Source organism: Phyllostomus discolor, chromosome 4 (genome assembly GCF_004126475.2).
Source record: "Phyllostomus discolor isolate MPI-MPIP mPhyDis1 chromosome 4, mPhyDis1.pri.v3, whole genome shotgun sequence".
Taxonomy (NCBI): domain Eukaryota; kingdom Metazoa; phylum Chordata; class Mammalia; order Chiroptera; family Phyllostomidae; genus Phyllostomus; species Phyllostomus discolor.
This window is the reverse complement of record NC_040906.2, coordinates 46,765,544-46,776,258: the sequence shown is the minus strand read 5'-3', so window position 1 is coordinate 46,776,258 and position 10,715 is coordinate 46,765,544. Positions and strand designations below refer to the sequence as shown.

At 45.3% G+C, this 10,715-nt stretch overlaps 1 long non-coding RNA gene across 1 annotated transcript; it reads right to left on the bottom strand.

Moving 5' to 3' along the window:
* Nucleotides 1-1,542: 1,542 nt before the first annotated feature.
* On the bottom strand, nt 1,543-2,629 carry LOC118499869. Its single transcript, XR_004902414.1, has 2 exons — nt 1,964-2,629; nt 1,543-1,707 (listed from the first exon to the last, which is right to left on the bottom strand). It is a non-coding gene; the product is annotated as an uncharacterized LOC118499869 (long non-coding RNA).
* Between the last annotated feature and the right edge of the window lie 8,086 nt (nt 2,630-10,715).

Below are 10,715 nucleotides of genomic sequence, written 5' to 3'. Positions count from 1 at the left end.
GCCCGTCCTTGAAGGCTCTGAGCCACATGCTGTGGCTGACACAGTGGCCCTGTCTCAGTGAAGTGAATAAACCAGACCACAGACTTACTTCCTGAAACTGACTCCACCTAACCAACTTTCCCAAATGCTGTGGCCCAAGAGTCTAAGAGTTCCGCCAGTCATGAGGCAGGCAAAGCTTCATGTCACATGGCTTCTGTGTGGCACGCACTTCTTACCTTGAGACTGACCGTTCAGGGGAGCCAGCTGTGGTTGAGCTGTGAGGTGTAAATTTGTGTTTGCTGTCATTTCCCCACCTAGAGTTTTCTCCAACCTGTGAAGGGAAACAGAAGAGTTTGGGGCTTCCATCAAGCAGAGTGGCCAACTCACTCTGGTTTGTCCAGGACTTTCCCAGTTTGGGCACTGAAAGTCCACACTCAGGAACCCCTCTGTCCCAGGCAAACTGGGGTGACTGGTCAACCTAAAATGAGCACGCCAAAGCTGTGGCACCTGAATATCAGTTTCCTCTGCTGTGCAATGCTGGGATTGGCCAATACAGCTTCTCACATTGCTGCTGCATCTAACGGTCCATGATTTATCAGCCTCATGCTCCTGAGCTTACCCATCAGCTCCCAAATAAAATTCACTTGATCCAAGTCCTGAGCTCACTTAACCTGATGATAAGAAAATCCTTGGTGTGCTAACAGGAAAGGTTGATAGGGTTTGCAGAGGAATTTTAACAATGGCTCTGGGTAGAAGTCATGTGGCCATAGCTGAGTGGGTCTAATGGAGAGAGTCATCTGGGGAGCTGGGGTATGTGGCTCTGTGCCACCCTGAGGAGAAATATTTGGGGGCAGGGGGTTCTGCGGCAGCCAGCCTGAGAAAGCGGGTGTGATGGGCTGGCTTCAGCTCGGCAGTTTTATCTGACTGAAAGCCAATTTTCACGCTATGACATGAATAAAGTCAGTAGTGAAACCAGAGACTACAGAAGAAAGGAAGTAGTCTACTGATAGCACTGTTTGTTTATTTTTAAATGCATTTGCTCCAAGTTCTGGTCTGTCATCTGAAAATACAGATGTACAGTTATCATTTTGGGATAGTTGAGAGTTCAAACTGTGGAATTAGCACCTACTAACTCTGTGATATTGGGCAAGTATTAGGTAGAATCACATGCATTGCTGATATTAGACCTTTTTTGATCTGCAAAGGCAGAATTGTCACATGGTTAAGCCAGATAAGTTACCCTCTCTTTTCCCTGAAATGCAGATCAGCACCAACCGTGGGAGGACAGAGAGAAGACGGTGAAGACTGGTGTCTCCCTGCTCACAACCCCTGCTCAGTGGTGTCCATTATACCATCGCTGCCTCCTCTGCGACTACAGGCAAAGAAGTGCACAGGACCCAGAGAGTCTGTCAATGGAACCTCGGGCTCCACACTGCTTCTGGGATGGGACGTGGGGCACCAACAAACCAAGGTGGATTGGTCATCTTAGCTGAATGTAGAATTTTCTTCTAATCCAGGGTTAGGAAAGGAGAAGAAAGTACATACCACCGATTTTTCAGGTTGTTCTGAGAAGTGAAGATTTTGTATTTGCTCCCAGTACAGAATAATCCATTCCAAAGCATAGCAGAGGGCTTTTATGATGGGGTTTTGCTCCAAAAAAACTGGGCCCCATTGTTAGCAGTACATCTGTGTTTGCAGCAACCACACACTATGGCTGTCTTATTCAATCTAATTATGTAGACATACATGCACATACATTCAGAAGCACATACAAAACAAATTAGATAACCTCATTATGATAGAGTACAAAAAAAGTTACATTGGATTTCTTCTCTCAATAACGAACAGGAAGCAATAAAAAGAGAAGAAATATAAAACATTTTTGCTTTGTGGTATTATCACAATAATTCAATAAAATTTATTAACTTAAGCAAATGCACTTAGCTTTTTATACCTCAAGGAATCTAGGAAATAGCTTCCTTACAAATAATGAGGAAGTGCATCTGTAAGTCTCTTAATATATTTCTTCCTTATAACACTCCTGGGCCTTGTCTGTTCTTTCCTTGTTCATTTCCTTGGTGCAAAAGCAATCTGTTCACAGCAGAGCTCAGAACACTGCAATCCTTAGGTCAAATGATACGTGGGGGAGTCTTGGGGCTCCAAGGCCAGTGCTTCCCTACTGTGCAGACAGTAGGGTATGATGTCAGAAAGCGAAGAAAGAAAACAGAAGAGAAGAAAAGAGAAAAGGAAACAACCTTGAAACTGGCTTGGTTTAAATTCTCTCTCAAGCTGGCCTCTTTCAAATGTGAGAAAGTTCAGCTCTCAACATGTATTAACAAAAGATGTTTACAACAGAAATGCCTGGTTGTGCCTAATAATGGCTTTGCTCTTTGAATTAATTCCTTCCTGGTGACAAAGACTGAGCTCATAAACTACTGGGTATGGCTAGGCAGGGCATTTTTGTTTGGCTTGGCTCTCTTAAATGAGTGGAAAAGGCTTGGTTAGGCACCTGGTATTTTGTGGCCGGTAATTATACTACAATTGTTACTGTGCATTACCGAAACTTCATATTTTGACCAAAAGCCAACTGTACTCTTTAAAACAAGTGTCTTTTGAAAGATGAGTGTGCTTTGAAATGATTTTAAAATTCACTTTGTAATTGACTGTGGGAGCAGGGGTAGGTAGGGAGCGGGGCTGGGGAGAGCAGTGTGGGAAATTGAGACCACTGTAATAGAACAACAACAACAAAATAAAATTCCCTTTGCAAATGGGATTTGGTACAAGTCAGATTTTTTAAAGTGGTATTTTGCTTTAATGCACCACCTCTTTGCCTGTCATTTGTTCTGAATTCCTTCAGCTCTTACAAGCAGTATGTGATCTTCCCACTTAAGCCGTCTTAATGCTCCCTTTTCCCTTCATCGCTGTGGCTGTACTGTACAATAACATGTCCCCCTGGAACAGATTTACTCTGGGGGGTGCTCATAACTGAGGTGGGGGAAGGGATAAACATATAAAACACCCAAAGGAACAAATCCCCTTTTCCAAACTTGGAAGACAAGTATGTCATCTACTGTCAGACCTTCACAGCTGTGAGTCTTCCTCTGAGAAGACCAGGTCCCCAGTTCTTGAGTGAGAACTTGATCACCAAGAGTGTAAGATGAAGCCATGGGGGGATGGAGCCGTGGAGGGTGAGGTGGGGAAGGGAAAATCCTGCCTTTAAATACCCCGAGGACAGGAGGGGCCTTCATCTACTAGTTCCCGAATGTGAAAACTCCCATTAGTGCCTCTTCCCCTCACTGTTAGTTTCAGGAAAAGGACAGACCACTTCACAAGGACCCGAGAAGTTAAATGGGATACACATGTGATGGAGAAACGGGTTTTTTTCTTGGTATTCCCCTTCCCCAGTTCTATGCGTGGACAGCAGGCTTTTGTCTCGTCCCCTCAGGTGGGGAGGGATATGGCAGGATACAAAGCACAATGAGAACAAAAAACTTCTGTGAGTTGTGTTTTATGTTATGAAAGTCCTCAGAGGACTGGAGAGGGCTTAGAGGACAGCCAAAGTGTTCGGAAGTGAACAGTTTGAGGAGAGGGGGACTTCCCTGCGGGATCAGAACCATGGGCCTCCACCGGAGTCAGGACAGATGGATAAAAATTTCAAGTAAGGGCACGGTGGGTCCTCCCTCTTACCTTACCCCTCTACCTCAGGAAGGCAGCAAGTCTGGGGAGAAGGATGGCTGTGTGGTGTGGGCCTACAGAACCTTCCAGACCCTGGACGGGACCTGAAGTAGCAGGGAGCTGCTGGACCCAAAGGGGCCATGTGAACAGGAAGGAGGCACAGATGTATCAGTATTGTAAAGGAAGACTAGAAGGAACTGCAGACATCTTGGTTGGGGCCTCCTCAAAGAGCAGACGAAAAACAAATGGATCTCCCAATACCTTGGCACTAACCTTGCGCCCCACCTAGTCCCGTCCCAAGCTGAGATGCACCCTCAAAGGTGGGGACCAAAATAATGGAAGTCATTGCTGACTTCTTTCAACACAGAGCCACAGCGTAAAAGATAAATTAGGTTGATTTATAGTGGAATAAAGATATTCGTTTTTGTATACTGAGATCTGTGCCTAATTTAGTGTGAATTTGTGGAGAAGACAGTGTGCTCCACTATAATGGAGAGACCACTAATTTGAAAGAGAGTCGTCACTTAATAGTGTGTGACTCTGGACAAGTCACATGGCTACACAGGGCCTCAGGGTCCTTGATCTGTGAAATGTGTGTAATAACACCCGTCCTGACAACTCATAGTGCTGTTGTGAGAGCCAGAGCGCTTCATGAAGATGTCAGAGAACACAATGCAAGGCCAGGCGGCAGACTAAATTGTATCAAATGCAAAGCATAATTAGGAGAAAAATACTATGGAATAACTCCAGCTTGTGTGCACTTGGAGGAAAGGCTGGTTAGATACTCATTAATTTCATGTTCTCTTCCTGACACACAAAAGGCACCACTTCCCCACTCCTGCTGCAGTTAGGATGGAGCCATCTGATCAGATTCTGTGGGTGGGATGCAGCAGCAGTCATGGGCAGACCTAGCCACAGATCCCGCGGTGTGTCCTTGTGCGTGGTGTGCTCTCTTCACCCTCTGACAACTGCTAAGGCCAAATGTTGACGCTGAGGGCATTTCAAGATGAAAGGAGCCTCTTGGAGGAGAATGCCCTGCCTACAGTGGATTGTGAAGTAAGATGTAAACTTTGGTCATATGAAGCCATTAATATTTTGGGGTTAATGTGTTATCTAGTCCATCCTGACTAGCAGAGTAGGATAACATGAGATATCTTATGAGATGTCACAAGGCATGAAAAAGTGGTTCGTTCTGTATCTTTCCTTCCAAAGTATGAAAAACATAATTGTTCAATTTGTGTTGTTCTTGGATAAAGATGTCACAAGCACAAGTTAGGATGACATTCAAGTCTATGGCTTGCTCAGTGGAGCACATTTACCCATAAACCTGAGAGAAATCTCTCACCTGGAATTGACAGGCCCCAGGCCCTCCGCACTCACTACCTCACGGCATTTGCTGAGGTTTGGCCTTGCATGACTGTCTTAGCCGGGAGCCAGGCCCTCCCTCCCCCTCTCACACTCCCCCAGGACGTTCAGTCTTCTAACAGAGAAGGCCCAGGAGATGCTCTTGGATCTAGACAATGAGGAAACCCACACTGTAGGGAGCACCCCTATGACAAAACCTCTCAAAGCAGTACGTTTTGCAGGTTTGCTTATGCTACTTCCATTCCCCAAACAGATCAACATGAACACACTTGCAGCTTACCTTCTGTTCAAGCCACCAGAACAGCTGGTACTAGTGACTGTACTCAGAGACCAAAACGTCCCTGCAGCCCCGGAGGCTGTCCAACTGCAGACAGCAGGACAGCGAGACTTTCCCCAGAAACCACACTTTCTTTGTCTAGGGCTGGCGCGAAAACTCTGTTATCTTCAAGGTCCTGTGCTTCAGATTTCTTCCGTGGCATGCCTGGCCACCACCCACTCTGTGCACAAGGCCTTATTCTAATGCCTTTGGACCCAAGGGAAGGATCCCTAGGGAGTGCTGATCGTTCTTTTCTTAAGAAGAACTACCTCCTTTGGACCAGTTAGCTAGCCTTGGCCTTGATCCATGGTGGAGAATCCTGCCCAGTGGGCATGCAGACTTGAGCTGCTGGTCACACAGGGCGAAGGAAGAACCATGAATGCAATGGGAATCTGCCAGCAACATTGAGTAAAATTTAAAGCTTCCATCCTATTGAAGAGCGGTAGGTGCAACTGTACTTTGAATACATGGTACTGACCTTCAGAAAAAGATATTATTATTATTATTCTGAGAATGGGTAACCTGGAGAATAACGCCACTTTAACTCTTTCTAAGTGTTGCTTTCTAAAATAAATGTTTTAAAAATAACATTACCACTATGTGTTTACTGTAGTTAACTTGCCAAATACAGACAGGCATATGAAATGTTTTGATGAATCTACCAGCTTCTGCCTTGGGATACAGTTAGCCATGTGTGAGTCTATCTCTCCTCTCCATCCTGTGTTTCTTAAAGAAAGAAGTCACAGCATCTCTTTATCTTTGTATATCCCTAAAACCCAGACACAGAGCCTTTAACACACTAGAGCACAATAAATGTTTGTGAAATGAATGTCATTTGATTAATTTAGGAAGGTCGTGTTTTCACCTACTTTTGTGGACCAGAGTCTCCAAGGTTGAAAATGAAATGAAAAAAGATGCCTGCAATAAAGATTACTTACACCTGGTTGAACGGTGCCTGACTCTGGACTGTGTGGTGTGGACACAGGCAGGTCATTTCAATGCTCCGAGTCTCCACAGGGGTTGGGGACCTGCTTCATATTGCCTTCACTCCTGGGTCCAAGCTGGTGGAAACATCGCTACCTGAAGTGTTGATGCCTGGAACTGTCCCAACTTTAGCACTGAAAATTCCACACCTTGGGAACGTCCTCCACCTCAGGCAAGCCAGGAGTGCTGGTCACCCTCCGGAGAAGTGGGACAAATCACACACTGGCTCTTAAGACTTCTGTTTGGAAGCAAAACACAACACTTCTTCTCGCTTCAGTGACTCAAGCACGTCAGACGGCCACAGAGATCTCCAAGAAGCGGGGATGCATCTTCCAAACTACATCTGAGGGAGGGGACCTGGAAATGTGTGGTTGCCAGCGCTAAAAATACCGCACTTGCTTCCCCCTCCTGCCGCATCTGGGTTTCTGGTCTGTCAGGTAGCATTCGACTCCAGCACCTGATCCTAGCACATTTATTGTCCGCGCACTTTCATTCCCCCTGCTCCATTCTAAGGGCAGCATTGGCAGTAAACTGTAAAAAGTGGACACTAATGACAGAATCAGCTTCTCCTTCAATGATATCCACTTGTTCATTAGTTGATTAGAGAATTCATTTATTAGACAAATGCTAACTGAACCCTCGTTGTGCCAGAGATGTGCTATGTGGTATGGTGTCATCTTCAATACACAATATATAAACCCAAGAAATAGCTGGTAATACTGAGCTTTTACTATGCCATTTACAGATATCATTTTTTCTACTACTTTATATTTTCTCCCCTGCCTCTTCTCAATATTTCCTAAGACTGAATTGGGAGACTTAAAGTAAGTAATGTTAGTAAAGTGCTCAAACTAATAAGCTCGTGCCTGTTTAGCCGAAGAGCACCGCCCACCGTGGCTCCGCCTCCCGGGTGAGATGCTGGGTGTGAGGAAGAGGACAGGAACCCAGACTGGGACAGGACCCCAGACTGGGACGTTGTGGTGTTCTTGCATATCTGCCAGCCCTTGCAGTTCAGTTTTATGCCACAGTATGCAATTAGCCATTCCCAGATGCAAGTGGCCGCTTCCAAGGTCTAGGTCACAATGGTCTCAATCATCTGTGGAACATCAGAAAACCCACACTTGGGTCACATCCTGAGACAATTAAATTAGAGTCTCTGGGGTGGGGTGAGGCTCAGGCATCATTTTTTAATGTTTCCCAAGTGAAGCGGTTGGTGTAGGACTGTGGTTCTCACATTTTTTAAAAGATTTTATTTATTTATTTTTAGAGAGGGAAGGGAAGGAGAAAGAGAGAGAGAGAAAAACATCAATGTGCAGTTGCTGGGGGTCATGGCCTGCAACCCAGGCATGTACCCTGACTGGGAATCGAACCTGCGACATTTTGGTTCTCAGCCCGTGCTTAATCCACTGAGCTACGCCAGCCAGGGCTAGGACTGTGGTTCTCACATTTTAAGATGCATCAGAATCACGTGCAGGGCTTGTGAAAACACAGACCTCTGGGTGCTACCCTGAGAGTTTGTGGTGCTATAGGTCTGGGATAGGGCCTGAGAGTGTGTGTCTCTAACAAGCTCTCAGAAGAGCATGTTGCTCTTGGTCTGGAGGCCACATTTTGAGAACCGCTGGTCTAGGAGATTCTGAGCATCCTTAGATACTTAACGGATGACAATGGGATAGTGGCAGGGAGGGCTAGTCTAGATTTTGGTTACCTCTGGAGGGGGATACAGTGTGACAGCATGCTATAGAATGTTTTGCAATATTTTAAAAAATATACGCAGTTGGTAGGACTGTTTCTCTTTACTTAAGACTATGGTTTCTACTTAAGACTATATGCATTTCAGGTGAATGCATATAAGCTTGTATTGTTCTTTTTCATGAGTTTGCATCATCCCATTGTAATTATGTAGCATAAGTTGTTTGACCAGTCTGGTATAAATCGATGTTTACTTTTTTTTTCTTTTGCCATTATAAGAATTTAAACAACAAGACAAACAGATCTAGCAGGTAAATTCATTAAGGTGAAATTGTTGGATCAAGAGTATGTCCACTTTCCATATTGATCCAAACTGTCAAACTCCCTGGGAATTTCTAAGAGGCAGTATAGCGAGGGTCCTGCTGCCAGGCTGTGTGGGGTCAGCTAGTGCGTGACTTTGCCACTTCCTAGTTGGGTAACTGGGGCAATTGATATCCAACCTCCCTGCGCCTCGGTTTTCTTGTCCATAAAATGGTGAGAACAGCAATCCCTTCCTCACCAGGTTGTTATGAGGACTAACCAAGGAAGACATGTGAAACAGTCCAACACCTGACACAAAGCAAGTCCAGGGTAACTGACACAAAACAGAAGACAAAAAGGCAGAACCAGGCAAGTCGAACCCCTGAGACTACAGTGGGTGGCCCAGATTACCCCATTTTGGTTCGGGGGCCTCTGCTTTCATGCAGTACGCTGGTTCCCAGTGACCCCATGTTTGGGCTGTCTGTGTAGGCCGCACTGATGGGGCTTGTGTTAGCGGCCTGCAAGGCCTAAGGGGTCTGGCAGGCTCACTAGGACCGACTGACTTCCCTGAGGCTTAGTCCCCTGCCTTAGCTTTGAGTCCTGCACAGTAACTAACAGAGACTCAGTGTGGGGTTCTGACACTAGAGTCTTCAAGGGAGTGATGTCTCAGGAGTGAGATTTAATGCTGACAACAGATATAGGAGGCTTACTGGGAAACTGAAGCAGAAAGAATAGTGACTTGCCTAAGATTACACAAAAGGCAATGATGGAGGTGGAATTAAGAGAAAGCATTGTCTCTCCATTGTGCGAAAGAGTCTCTTGGTCTCTCTAAATAAAGGCATGGTGTTGGCCACGTAAAGAAGTGATGGCAATGATGAGGATGACTGTGACAACAGCGCTGATGCACTCCAGCTGAACACTGTGGATCAGCCAGCTGTACTGAGCATTTCCCGTGGATTGTTACACTTAATTCCCATGACCCTGTGGTTGAGTGTTCACTGTGTGCCTGCTGCTCTTCTAAGCACTTTCCACGTTCGGATTTATTTCAGTCTCACCATCCCATGAGGCAGGTACTAATATTATCTCCATCGTACAGATGGTGAATGAGGGATAGAGACGTCAGCTAACTTGAAAAAAGTTAGCGAGTAGGGGGTTCACTATTCTGACCCAGATATTCTGCCTGTTTTTGTTGGTTTTTTAATTTTAATTTTTTAATTATTTAATTATCTTTAAATTTTTTTCAAACTCTAAGAAAATGTTTATGTAGAAAGTCACAGAGGTACAAGAAGTGAGCCACAGAAGAAAAGGGCTCAGGAAAAACACCACAGGGAAAAGAAGGGCCCTTGGAGCTTAGGAGAAAGAGAAGCGAGGAAACACACCTGGGGGAAGTGGGCAGGGAAAGGCACAGGTGTGCTCCATGGAGAGAGCTGCCTTTTGCTGGTTTTGTAAACTTCAGGTGGAAGAGGTTGTACTAATCACACTCTTCAGTCGATAGGACCCTCTCCTCATTGGTGTTTGCAAGGCCCCTCTTTGGTTTTATCTGTCTGTCTGTCTATCCATTATCTCATTTTATTTGTGCCTCCTCCCATTCTGCTGTCTCTCTCTAGAAGCAACCATTCTACTGTGCTTAATTTAGTGTATATCTCGTTGTTTCTGTGAGTCGTTGTAAAATCTGTGCTGTAACACTGGTATGTTGTTACTTGTGTGCACCTTCTTATCCATTCTTCCAAGGGCAGCCTGTGTTAAGATTGCTGCAGCTGCAGGCTGTCCTAAATGCTGAACTACTCTACCAGAATAGTTAACGCGCACACTGCCCTCACTCTTGATGGGCATGGAGCCAGCAAATGAGTCTGAGCACACACCAATCATGTAGTCGTGGTTTCACCTAAAACTAACACATTTGGGTTTATAGAGTTACAACAGATTGAAAGGCCAGCAAGATGAAAGAATAAGCTAGAGACCAACGGATATTGTCGGAGGTGTGGCCTCACATTCATCTGCTCTCCTAACCCCAGGTCATCCCAAAGAGTGACAAACCCGGTCATCATGATGGGCTCACCATCAAACACGGCATTAGGAAAATTCCCCTCGCCTTCCACCTCCAACCAGACTAGCACCCCAGGCCTCTGTAGAGGACTGGGTCCATCAACCCTGGAGTGTTAGCAAAGCACCTAGCTCAAAAATGCAAGTCAATTCCTGATGATTGAAAAAAATATGTTCTAAAGCCAGAGGTGTCATTAAATCTGTATAAACCAATATAGTCACCCCAAACTCAGACCCATCTGAGGCCAAAAGTACCTCCACCATTCCTTAGTGTTCAGAAATAAGAGATACGTTCAAGTCCCAATTCCCAGTACCTCAGAATGGGACCTTACTTGTAAAGAGGGTCATTTCAGATAAGTTAAGA